This window comes from Halichoerus grypus, chromosome 11, assembly GCF_964656455.1.
Source record: "Halichoerus grypus chromosome 11, mHalGry1.hap1.1, whole genome shotgun sequence".
Taxonomy (NCBI): domain Eukaryota; kingdom Metazoa; phylum Chordata; class Mammalia; order Carnivora; family Phocidae; genus Halichoerus; species Halichoerus grypus.
Genome location: NC_135722.1, coordinates 36,923,760 through 36,936,610, shown reverse-complemented (window position 1 = coordinate 36,936,610; position 12,851 = coordinate 36,923,760).

Below are 12,851 nucleotides of genomic sequence, written 5' to 3'. Positions count from 1 at the left end.
GTGAATCTTTGGGGGCCAGAGGGCAAATAACAGGAGGCTGAAAAATGCCCCCCCACCAAAAAAGATATCCATGTCCTAATCCCCAGAACCTATGAATGTTACCCTATATGGGAAAAAAAAAAAAAAAGTCTTTGCAGATGTGATGAGGTTAAGAATGTGAGATGGTGAGATTATCCTGAGTTATCCAGAAGGGTCCTAAATGCAATCACATGTATCCTTATAAAAGGAGGGCAGAGTGAAATTTTTCACACACAGAGAAGGTAATGTGGAGACAGACTCGGCCCTAAGCTAAGGAATGCTGGCGGCCTCTAGAAGCTGGAAGAGGCAGGAATAGATTCTCCCCAGAGCCTGTGGAGGGAGAACAGCCATACAAACACCCTCACTGTAGCTCAGGGATACGGACTGCAGTCTTCTGGCATCCAGAACTGGGAGAAAATAAGTATCTGTTGTTTTAAACCAGCAAATTTATTGGGCATTTGTTACAAAAGCATCCCACTTCCAGGTACCGGAATCTTTATTCGCTTCTTGTGGCTGCTAGGGTTATTGGAAAAATTAAATGATTGCATACATAGAAAGCCCTTAGAACAGTGCTTTAAAACAGGTGTCCTTTGTTTTTGTTAGTACTGTCATTGTTACGGGCATTGGAATGTTTTTGGGAAATAGAACTCTGTGGGGTCCTTCACCAGGGGTCCATGGATATTCTGGAGTGAACTATGAATTCCTAGAATTTGTGTATAGAACTCGAGGTGTATGTGCATATGTGTAGTTGTATATCAGTTTGCCAGGACCACAGATTGGCTGGCATCAACAACAGAAATTCATTTTCCCCTAGTTCTGGAGCCTAGACACCTGAGATCAAGGTATCATTTGACAGGACTGGTTTCTTTGAGGGCTCTGAAGGAGGAATCTAAGCCTCCCTCTGTGACCATCTTCTCTATATCCCTTCACAAGATCTTCCCTCTAGGTGTATCTGTCTCCATGTCCGAATTTTCCCTTTTCATATGGATACCAGTCATACTGGATTAAGACCTACCCTAATGACCTCATTTTAACTTGATTACCTCTGTAAAGACTTACCTCCCAATAAGGTCACCTTCTGAGGTCTTGGGACTTAGGACTACAAAATATTTTGGGGGAAGGACACAATTCAACCCATAACAGTGTGGATGTTTCCATGGCTTTCATCAGATCTCAGAAGTATCCAGTACGCATGCTCATACATGCATAATCAAACTTGCTTACAGAGAATAAAAATCCTCTCAAAGGATAAAAGCCTAGCAGGAGAGCAGCAGGTAATGAATGGTTTTGGGGAGGGACTTCAAAGCGCTAGGATTCTCATCTCAATAGGCAGATGTCAGCTTTACGTGGTTGAGCAACCTTAACCCATACTTGGAAGTAGGCAGTTAATTTGAAGGCCATGCATGCAATGGAAGAAGCACAGGCCATAGATAGACACCAATCTCCTTCGACACCTCGGCTCTGTATGGCCTCACATAACTGACTCAACTTCTAAGATTGTTTCTTGGCCTGAAAAATACCGCCTACCTTAAGGCTATGGATATGAGGTACCAAACTCAGTGTCCTGATCCTAGCAGGCATGCAAAGACCTATTCTCATTATGAGTGGGGTATAGCTAATGGATGGGAGCCAGCTCCACAGCAGCACAGAATACTGGAGTAGTGGTGGTGACTCACGCTCTGCCCTCAGTCGGATGCTGCTTGCCTCTTGTAAGTGAGCTTGGCAGGCCCAGCTGACAGAAAATGGCGCTCAAGAAAAATGGCCCATTGGTCTTCCAATCAACCAGAGTGGCAGGTAATCCTAGAGTTGCAATTTGATAGAAGACTCTTGCCCCCACTTGGGGCAGGCTCAGTTTCACGTTGTATGGAACATGCAATGTGTTAGTTAGGGTAAAGTCTAAGTTTCTGTAACAAAGAAACTCCAGAGGGCAGCAGCTTAAATGAGATAAATATATTTGTGTTTTATGTCATAGCTAAGCCATTCTTACCACGTGGCTCTTACTTGTGGGTCCAGAGTGGTGATTGCAGCTCTCATCATCTCTCAGCCAACAGGAAGGGGGAGTATATGCTCAAGGTTTTTAAGGCAAGACCCTGAGGGCACACAGCATTTGCTCATACCCCATTGGCCAGAACTTGGTGACAAGGGCTCACTGAGCTATAAGGAATATTTGGATATGTCATCTCTAACTGGATTGCCAGGTGCCCAGCTAAACTCAATTACTATGGAAGAAGAAGAGAACAAATAGTGGGGGGGGGGGGGCGGTTAAGCTAGCAGATTGCCACATCTAGCTCATGGGATCCTTTCCTTATTTGAGGTTCATCAGTGGCCCTGTCCTTAGATAAGTGACCTTCTTCATCATGCTCCTCTTCAGGAAACACCCTCGTTCTGCAACATACACACATACATGGACACCTGTATGATTGAGAACATATCTATGGGCCTCAAGTCCATGAACAGTGGAATAGTAGAGATTCAAGTTCTTATGATTGCACGGTATTTTGCAGTTTACTTAGTTCTCACCATTCTGTTATCTTATTTGATCTTCACCTCAGCTTTGAGAGTTAGGCAAGACTTATTATCTCCATTTTAGAAATGTAGGTAGTTTTCCAGTGCTATGGCAACTTGCCCAGCTCAAGTGCAGCGTGCACACAAGAGCTGGGGATTAACACCCTCAGGAACAATCCTCAGCCAGTAAGGGATGAGAGTCTGTGACAAATCGCCTCCTACCTTCCTTGTCCCCTGGTGGGAGAATTCTGACATGTATCCCACATGGTACCTAAACTACAATTGCCCACAGTGGTAACTCACTCACTAACGCTCCCTTTACTGACTCTTCTCCCATCCCTGTCTTACTTTCCTTGCTCCCTCAGCTGGAACCCCCTCCCAAATAATCCACCGACATCAAAGGCCTTGTCTCAGCGTCTGGCCTCTTAGAGTCCTTTCCTAAAGCTTCCCAAACTGAAGTTGAGATGTAGCTATCTCTTTCTCCTTGGATGATAGTCTATAAACATGGGTACATGGAATTCTGGGTGAGTCTGAAAACATGTGATAGAGGGACGAACAGGGTCCAGAACTCAGAGAGAGGATCCTGATGCTGTGGGCAGCTTGGGATCCAGCCCACCTTGAAGTCGGCTGCATTTTGACCTTGACCTAGCCATTCCTTGGTACCTTGAGCTTCAGATAGTTTTGAGTTGGTTTCTGTCCCTTGCAAACAAAAGAGTTGTGGTGGGATGATGTTAATTTTCTTCTTTCTGCTTATATTTTTCTATAATATAATAAAAAATATTTTAATGCCCAAAATGACAGAATAAAGTTCTAAAGGGGAAAAAAAAAAGTATTGGAAATGTCTTTGACCAGTGTCCCCTTGAATAACCCATGTGAGGGCACAACCCACCTTTTTCTCTTAGTATCAGTGAAACCAGGCCTTCATGAAACAACAGAATCACTGAACCGTGAGTGGTCACAGGCAATCACACTCCCCAAATGCTCCCACAGACGTGAATGACTGAGGGTCTTTCCTCTGTCAGCTCCACCAATCACCCAGACTCTTAGAATGGTTTGGATGTAGCTTCTCATTTGGCCCCAAAGCTGTGCCCAAGTTAATGACTTGGAAAAACATGCTATCATCCATATAATCTGTAAAAACCAGAGAGAGCCCTGAATCAGGCATTTCCACTGCAGAGGAAGCATTCACAAATCCTGCACGTTTCAATAATGTTTGCATTATTTCTCACAACTGTTTAATTAGACCCTGTGTAAACAGATGGGCTTATGTCTTTGGTCCTAATAGTTGTAAAATTCGGATAGTGTGCATCCTGACAATTACAAATATTGGCAGTTACCAAGTAATATTCTTTCCACTTAAAAAATTCCTTTATGCTACAGAGAAAGCTGATTTAGTCTTTATGGAAACATACTATGGCTTTTTGTTCCCATGGCTTTTTTATAGCCAGAGGTATTCACAGATTGCTGGGCATCACTGGGAAGAGGGATGGAAAAAAACACGGAGCGCAGTCACCCCCTGCTCAGAGCTTGGGTGCACCTCCATATACAGCTCCATGTCCGTGTCTTGAGGCAGACCTCAAAAAAACCAGTCCAGGTAAGATAGATCCAATTTTCAAAAATATGCAATTTCTTTAAGTAGTAACTTATATATAATCTATAATAAATATTGGAGGGGTGCCTGGGTGGTTCAGTCAGTTAAGGGTCTGACTGGATTTCGGCTCAGGTCACGATCTCAGATTGTGGGATCGAGCCCCACATCAGGCTCCTCACTGGGCATGAAGCCTGCTTAAGATTCTTTCTCTCCCTCTTCTCCCTCTGTTCCTTCCCCCTTCCTCTCTAAATACATATATATATTTAGAAACAATCCAAATGTGAAATAATTGTTTATTAGTTAAATTGTGGTGTACTCATCCTATGAAATCTGTGTGGCAATTAAAAATGATAATGTAGATTTTATAGCAATGGGGCAGAGGTATATCAACTATATATTATAAGTGAAAAAAAAAGCAGATCACAAAAGACCATGAACAGCATTATCTCAAATTTGTAAAAATAAAAACCATCTTTCTATACATGAACGTCTAGAAAGTCTTACAGCAGAATGTTAATAGGATATATTTTGGGGTGGTGGGAATATATATTTTTATGTTCTTCAAGCTTTTCCAAATTTTCTATAATGAACATGTATTGATTTTATAATGAGAAAAACAAAATAAGAACAAAACCTAATTAAAATACAAAATAATGTTTTAGAGAAGGCAGTAAGGTGACATATAAGAAATCAGGAGGCGGGGCGCCTGGGTGGCTCAGTCGTTAAGCGTCTGCTTTCAGTTCAGGTCATGATCCCGGGGTCCTGGGATCGAGCCCCACATTGGGCTCCCTGCTCTGCGGGAAGCCTGCTTCTCCCTCTCCCACTCCCCCTGCTTGTGTTCCCTCTCTCGCTGTGTCTCTCTCTGTCAAATAAATAAGATCTTTAAAAAAAAAAAAAAAGAAATCAGGAGGCTATTCTATGATTTTTAAGGCACTCATTCAAAAACACTAAGTACCTACAGGGTGTCAGTACAAGTAGAAATACAGGGCTTTGAAAAAGTCAAGCTCTTCTGCCTTTGAAGTGTTCACAATTTAGAACAGCACTGTCTAATAGAATTTTCTGCAATGATGGAAATGTCCTCTGCACTGTCCAGTGCAAGCAGCTATTGGGTACTAAGAACGTAGTTAGTGTGACTGAAGAATGGAATTTTACACTTTATTTTCACTTAATTTAAACATAAGTAAAAAAAAAGGGGGGGGGGCGCCTGGGTGGCTCAGTCGGTTAAGCAGCTGCCTTCGGCTCAGGTCATGATCCCAGGGTACTGGGATCGAGCCCCGCATCGGGCTCCCTGCTCGGCGGAGAGCCTGCTTCTCCCTCTCCCTCTGTCTGCCGCTCTGCCCACTTGTGCTCTCTCTCTATCTCTGTTAAATTAAAAAAAAAAAAAATCTAAACATAAGTAGCCACAGGTGGCTAGTGTCTTTTCTGTAGAAGAAAAGACACACATGGAAATAATTAGAATGCACTAAATGCTAGAGAAACACACAGGATGGAGATACTAACTCTGCTCATTAAAAGCCTCTGAAAGGAGATACATTTCGGACAATGGGTCTAAAGTTATAGTTAGGAATTCACTCTGGAGGGAGAACATTTTGGGCAAAGGATACTGCAGATGCAGAGGCATAGACATGACTGGCCTGGAACTTTTTATTTTTTTAAGATTTTATTTATTTATTTGACAGAGAGACCTCGAGAGAGGGAACACAAGCAGGGGGAGTGGGAGAGGGAGAAGCAGGCTTCCCGCTGAGCAGGGAGCCCGATACGGGGCGCTATCCCAGGACCCTGGGATCATGACCTGAGCTGAAGGCAGAAGCTTAACTGACTGAGCCACCCAGGTGCCCCTGGGCCTGGAACTTTTAAGAAAGAAAAAACCAAAAAACAAAACAAAGTCATCAGGCAAAGATCATGTCCCATCAAGAAAGGTAGGGAGGGGGGCACTGGGGTGGCTCAGGCATCTGCCTTTGGCTCAGATCATGATCCCGGGTACTTCTTCTTTGGGCTCCCTGCTCAGCAGGGAACCTGCTTCTCACTCTCCCTCTGCCCTGCCCCCCGCTCCTGCTCTCTCAAATACATAAATCTTAAAAAAAAAAAGAAAGAAAGATAGGGAGAATAATACCTAGACAACAATCCAGTAATATCAGATCTACAGAAAGGAATCATTTTGTTACTTGTCTAGGGGAATACTGTCACAATTCAGGTAGTAACTTTCAAGCCCACTAAAACCTGATATCTCAAGTAGAAGGAGCTCTTTGTCTGAGCCAAACACTATTCTAGAAGTTTTCATATACTTTATCTCATTTAATCACCACAGAAACCCCATTTTACTGAAAAGGAAAGCAGGGCTCACAAGATAAGTAACCACCGAAGAACATTCAGGTAGTAAGTGGCTGACCTTGGATTCAAATTCTTGATTTAGGTCTAATTTTAAATTACCATAAAAAGATCAACATATACAAATATATCCCGTTACCCCCACCCAGGAAGACCATGAGACTGAAAATAGAAACACTCTGAAATAGAATGCAGACCCTAAGAGGTTATGTTAAAAGATTTCATGGATCATTTCTCAGCTCTAATGGTGGTATCCCAGGAGACAACTTCCATCATGATAAATTAACTCTGGGCTGTCTTTCAAAGATCATAGACTGAGCTGGCCATTGTTTGATACGGTCTTGTCCTGTACTGAGTGCTGCAGATTACTGGAGCCAACAGTACCAAATTTGGTGCCAATGTCCAAGGCCCCTTAGGCCCAATTCACAAGGGTACCACCAAGTGACAAAACCATAGGGTCCTGAAACTTATCTGTGTTACTTACTGGTATAAAGAGTCTTGAATTTTCAAAGTCCCATGTCCTGGACCATTGTCTTCACCACTGTGCCTTTCTGAACCTCGTTCAGATTCGACTCAATAGCCTTGGTTAACTCCATCAACTGCTTTTATAGTGATTCTTCCCAACATCTGTTCCGCTCTACTTGCGGGAATTCCTGCTAGGTTTGCATGACTTTGAACTCAATTTTTTTTTTTTTTAAAATCTCACTAACTAGGACAGCAACAGAAGGCCAGGGGAAAAAGGAACGTTCGAGAGAAAACAGAAAAAAAAAAGAGAAAACAGAGAATCTTCTTTACTAACCCTGTAGACATAAAACAGCAATTTTCTTGTACTTCATATGTTAGAAATTTCTTATTTCCAATAATGAATATATTTGAGACTTGACCTCTGTTACAAGGCTGGTATCTCCCATTTTGGGGTTTGGGAAATTTTAGCAAATGGATAAACAGGGAAGACTTGAACTTGGGAGGAGAATACTAATTAGTTAACCAAACATATGCAACTAGTAAAGCAGGACTACCGGAAGAATGATAAGAAAAAGGAGCAGAGGAAAGAAGTGTTGTTTACCAGGAATCATTGATGTTGTCATTATGGAAGAATTAGAAACTGGAAATTTTCAGTTTAGTGTAATTTTAGTTTATTTCATAGTTGAATGTACATTACAAGGGTGGGGGTGGGAGGCTCAGATCATCTTCATGTTTTCCAAGACCATGTCTTCTAATGGTTCCAGCTCAGCAGAGCTAGGAGATAAAAATGCCAGGACTTTAGAAGGAAGACTAGCCAAATATTAGTGGCTCGGGTTCTTAATTAACTGAATTCATTTTTCTGAGCTCTGCTCCTCAGAGGAAGACAGTAAAATAGATGGAGGCTGAATACTTTCTAATAGAAGTAGGCTGTTTGGTGAATATCCTCATTAATTAAAGTTGAGGGTGATAGGGCTGAATTTTAAAAACATTTTTTATACATTTTTTTTACATAAATTGATAAATATGCTAATTACAACCATTTTTTAAGTATGGTCTTTCCCCTCTTTTTCCTGTTTTTTTTGTTTTGCTTTTTGCTTTTTTACCTCTTCCCCCCCTCTCTCCTCTCCACTCCACTCACCCCAAAGCACACTGGTCACCAGTATTTGTGTTTTCACATTGTACTGGATCTCTCTCTCTCTCTCTCTCTCTCTCTGTCTTTCTGTCTCTGACACACAATGGGATCATATTATACACCTTTTAAAGCATCTTGCTTTTCTCACACAATACCTCAGGAAAATCTGAGCCAACTGTGTGACTCTAAATCATTCTTTTTAACAGCTGCAAATCATTCCATATTTTAGCTACTATTCATCTAATGTAGATATTTTTTCCCTGGGCTTTCATTTGTCAACCACACTATAATCAACATTCCTGCACTGAGCCATTGTTTTTTCGGGTAGATTCCTAAGAGTGAGATTGCTGGATCAAAGGAGAACACAGTCCCTTCTTTTTTCTCTCCCTTTAGAAGAATAGATGCTAATAGACTTTGTTTCTAATTTGCAAGTGACGTTGAGCACTCACTTTTCCTCCCTCAACCTCTGTTTTCTCACTGGTAAGGGAGACATGTGGGACTATAGATGACCTTGAATGTCCTTTGCAGCTTGTTCTAAACTTATCTGCGTCTGCGCCCACTGCCCTGTGTTTTGCTGCAGTGAAGTGAGAATCATCCCTACTGCTGACTCAGGAACAAGCGTCCTGCCTGTCTGAGTCTCAGGATTTGGAACCTACATTTTGCACACAGACTGGTCATTTAGCTGAGCCACTGATTTCCAACTTCGGACTCTACTGAAATGCCTTGGTGAAGGAAGCTGTACTTGATTAGTTCGGTTCTCCCTGACACCCGAGGTCCAAATGAGAACTGGACAGCAAAGGTCATTGTCATTTTTCTTGAGATTTACCTTGATCCAAAAAAAGGTGTCTCAGGACACGTTCATAGCAGCCTCTGTGTTTGGGCACTTTTCCAGGATGCTCCCAGTTTTCTTTTAATGAAGATAAATACTTGATTATTGCGTGACCAAACCACTGAATAAGAAGAGAAAATGTTGCAAAATGATTACTTTGTAAGGCTTTCTACTCTGTGCATGTCTACCCATTTTAAACCTTCTGGACCAGGGAGAAGCACCTGTCTTATTTGCTAAATCAGATGGACTTCGAACAGATAATTTTTCCAGCCTGAATAATAGCAGTTGCTTATTGATAGCAAACCAGGCAGCTGACCTGTCTAGGCACTTCACATGCCTATTTTCATTTAACCCTCAAACAACCCTTGAGGTAGGTTAATATTCTCATCATCCTCATTTTACAGATGGAGAATTTACCCCCAAGGTCACAGAGGCTAGGAGGTGGTGTAGTCTGTCTGCAGAGTCCATATTCTTAGCACAAAACAACACTGTAGTAGAACTGGGCAGCAGTGGGCAAGTGGGACAAAAACACTGCAGGGCTTCTCAACTCTCTTGTTAATGCCACCTGAAACCCACACTGAGCCCTCGCATCCACCTTCTATACAGGTTTAGGGCTCGAAATCATCCCAACGCCCTGTGCTCACATTATTATATCCTGAATGGTGGGGTGGACCGGAGTCAACACAGATCTGGGCTCAAGATCTGGCTCTGCCTGCTGGCCTTCGGCAAGTTTCTTCCCCTTTCTCTCAAACTAGCCCCTCGGCTCTTTCTCACCTGCTGTCCCGAGGAGGAGAGGAGGCTAGTACCGCCAGCGCCAGCTAACCCCGGAGCGGGCGCTAGTAAAAGGCAGGCTTCTCTCCCTCCTGTCTCCTTCCCTGGTGCCACGGAGGGCAGCACCTTGAAAGCGCTGGGCCACTCTCCAGGCCCTCTCCTGCCTGGGTTCCAGTTTGTCCCCCGTGTCGTGGCACAAACACCGGGTCGGGACGGCCTCTTCTTCAGTAGACGCCACCCTCTCCCCCCGCAAATGCCGGATAGACATGGATTTTCAAAAAATAGCTATTTATTTGCTTATCAGCAAGGAGCGGGGGGCAAAGTGATCGAAGGCGAAATCAATTACTATTTTTCATCTTTGACAAAGTAATTAAGGCCAGAGTGACTGGTTAATTCCGACCGAATGGCTACGCGGTGATGGATGCGGATTTACGGCCTCTTCGGCGACCGCGCGCGGGCCGGATTATCACTCCAAACAGGCGCCGCGGAGGGCGGGGGGCGGAGGCCCGAGTCCGCAGGACTTGCATCTTTTATTCTAATTCTTTTTTAATACTGCGGCTCCATCCCGGCGCTGCCCGAGCGCTGACACACAGCCGCACGCCCGACGAGCTGCCCCGGGCCTCCAGCCTCGCCACGCTCGCTCCCTCCCGCCCTCGCACCCCCACCCTGCTGCCCGCCGGGCCCGCCACCCCGCCTCCGCGCTGGCATCACAGCGACCCCTCTTGCTCTCCCCGCCCCAGACCCTCCCTCCACGCGGAACGCAGCCCCTCCTTTCTAGAATCTTGCGGCTGGAAGTGGGGTGCGGCGGGGAGCTCAAGCAGCGCCCCCACCCCGCAGCCTTCCCTGCGCGTCAACCGCCTCGGAAGGGCCTGACGCGTGACGGGCGCCAGGCGGGAACCCAAGTGCGCACTAGGGGGGTTGAGCGGGGACGGGAGCGTCACTTGTGCCCAGGGCCGCAGTACTCCCGGCTCCCGCCCCAGCCTGGGACGTCAGTGCGCCCAGGAACGTCGGGGTGCTAGTGGACGCTCCACCCGCTCCCACATAGCGGGGGCGGCTCAGATGCACGAAGAAAGGCCAGAGCTTTTCCAATTCGTGACTGTCCACGGTGGAAGTCTGACCAGGGCCCGCGGGGGGGGTGGCTACCCGACCCAGGGGCGCGCCACGTGGTTCGGAAGTGGGAACTGTCAGGCCTGCCCCTTACCCTTCTCGCATCCTTGGAAACGGGGGTCTGTTTCTGAAGAAGCGCCAAGCAGGCTCCCTCGGCTTTCCCCGTGGCTCCCAGAGTCTAGGGTGCTTCCCAGCGCCCAGCGAGGCAGAAACACGCGCCCCTGCGGGCTTTTGGGCCCCGCCTCGTCTGTTGCCCTCCTACTGCCAGAGACCAGCACATTCCCACCCTGGTCTTCCTTACTCCTTCTCCTGGACCTCGCCTGGCTCCCCGAGGAGCGGGCCTCGGAAGAGAGCGCGACTGGGCCCCCGCGGCGTCCCTGTAGAAGGGGTGGGGGGAGATTTTCCGGGGTTTGAACGCGACTTTCTAAACCTCAGTTTCCCGGGCTTCTCAAAGGTTGTTGCCAAAACTAAATGTAGATAATTCGTGGAAAGCCCTTACACAATGGTTCAGTGTTGAGAGCTTAATAAATGTTAACGCGAAACTACAATAAAAAGCGGCGTGAAACCCGCAAGGCGACTCTCAAGGAAGGCTTTATCAGGGAACCTATGCTCGTTCCATCCTATTGCAGACCGCGGGTCGCAGCTGGTTGCCCTCGGAAGGGCCAGGCGGGCAACCCAGTGAGCCGCGGTACCCGGGCGCTCTAGAGCAGCTCGGAAGGAGGCGGGAGGGGTCTCCGCAGTGCCCCGGGCGCTCACCGCAATCTGCCGCCGCAGCCTCCGCCTGCGGCCTCCATGGCATTGTCCTCCTGCCGCGTGGGGACTGCCCAGCCGAGTGCGACGGAGCCGACCCCGAGGCGGTGGGGCGGGCTGCGGATGGCGGGGAAGGGACAAAGTGCTTTCCTCGGCTCCCAACCCCCCGAGGCCAAGGGTTCCCCCAGCGAGGCTGGCCAGAAAGGAGAAAGGGGAAGCGTTTCATTACGAATCCCCTTTTAGTCTTCTTTGTAAAGGTGTCTTCCCTTTCTTCTGATTATAGCCATTGCTTTGTACTAACAGCAAAGTCCATCTTTGGGGCCACCCCTCACTCCCGCTGCAGTACAGTAGAACATCCTATCCTGTGGCTTCCCGGTTGCCCAGCCCTGCTGCCTGGTTGTTGGAGATCTTGATTTGGAGGACCTCCCAGACCTTTCGCTTCCACATCAGGCCTTGCCGTGGTGGATTTTTATTGAGAGGGCTATGAAGAAAGAATGGTTGTCCTTTGACTTTGAAAGTGACCTAAGAAGGAGGTTACTGTTGGAAATAATTTCCTCTTTATTTCTCGAAGGTATTTTCAGAGGAGCCTAAACACAATAAGAACAGTCATAATTTTACTCAGAATTTCTTTTGTGTTAATAGAGATAAAAGAGGAAGGCAAATATTAGACCTCAATTTGTAAGCGAAACCCCTAGTTTTCTGGGAGGGCTGTCTAACAACCCTCTTAACACTGGTTGTCTGCGAGGGTAGGGCTGTGAGGATCTGAAGTCCGCATACACGAAGGCAGGTACACCCTTATAAATGAAGGACACGTGAGCACCAGCCATCCCAGAGCTGTGGCGCTACGTGCAGACCCTCGATCTCGGGGTAATATTGTGGAATCCGCTGCCTGCAGATCCGAGAGGCAGCAGTGGGGATCTAGAGGGAGAGAAAGACAGAAACATGACAGTGATTTAATTCCGTCCCCCTCTCCCACCTTGTAGCCCAATCCGCTCTGTTGGCGGCTGCGCCTTGCCTTGGGTGCAGTGGGACGTGTCCCTCCCATGTTTCCCTTAATTAGGAGGAGGCAAACTTCTGTCATCCCCTCCCGCCAGCTTCGGTTTAGTAATCAGACCCACATGAGTCACGCCGAACACGCAGCCCCCTCCCGCCGGAGGGATAACTGGCCAGCGTACTCTCGGTTGTTGTCCCTTTAAAACTCGAATCCAAGGGGGTATGATTTATCAAACTTGTATTATCAAGAAAATGTCAAACGAAGGGCACCTTGCTTTGCACTGACGCAAACCTGGCCTTTCCCAAGGAGATATAGAAAGCGCCTCTCTTGCTGGAGTCAAACCCAGTCTTGTCAATAGCTG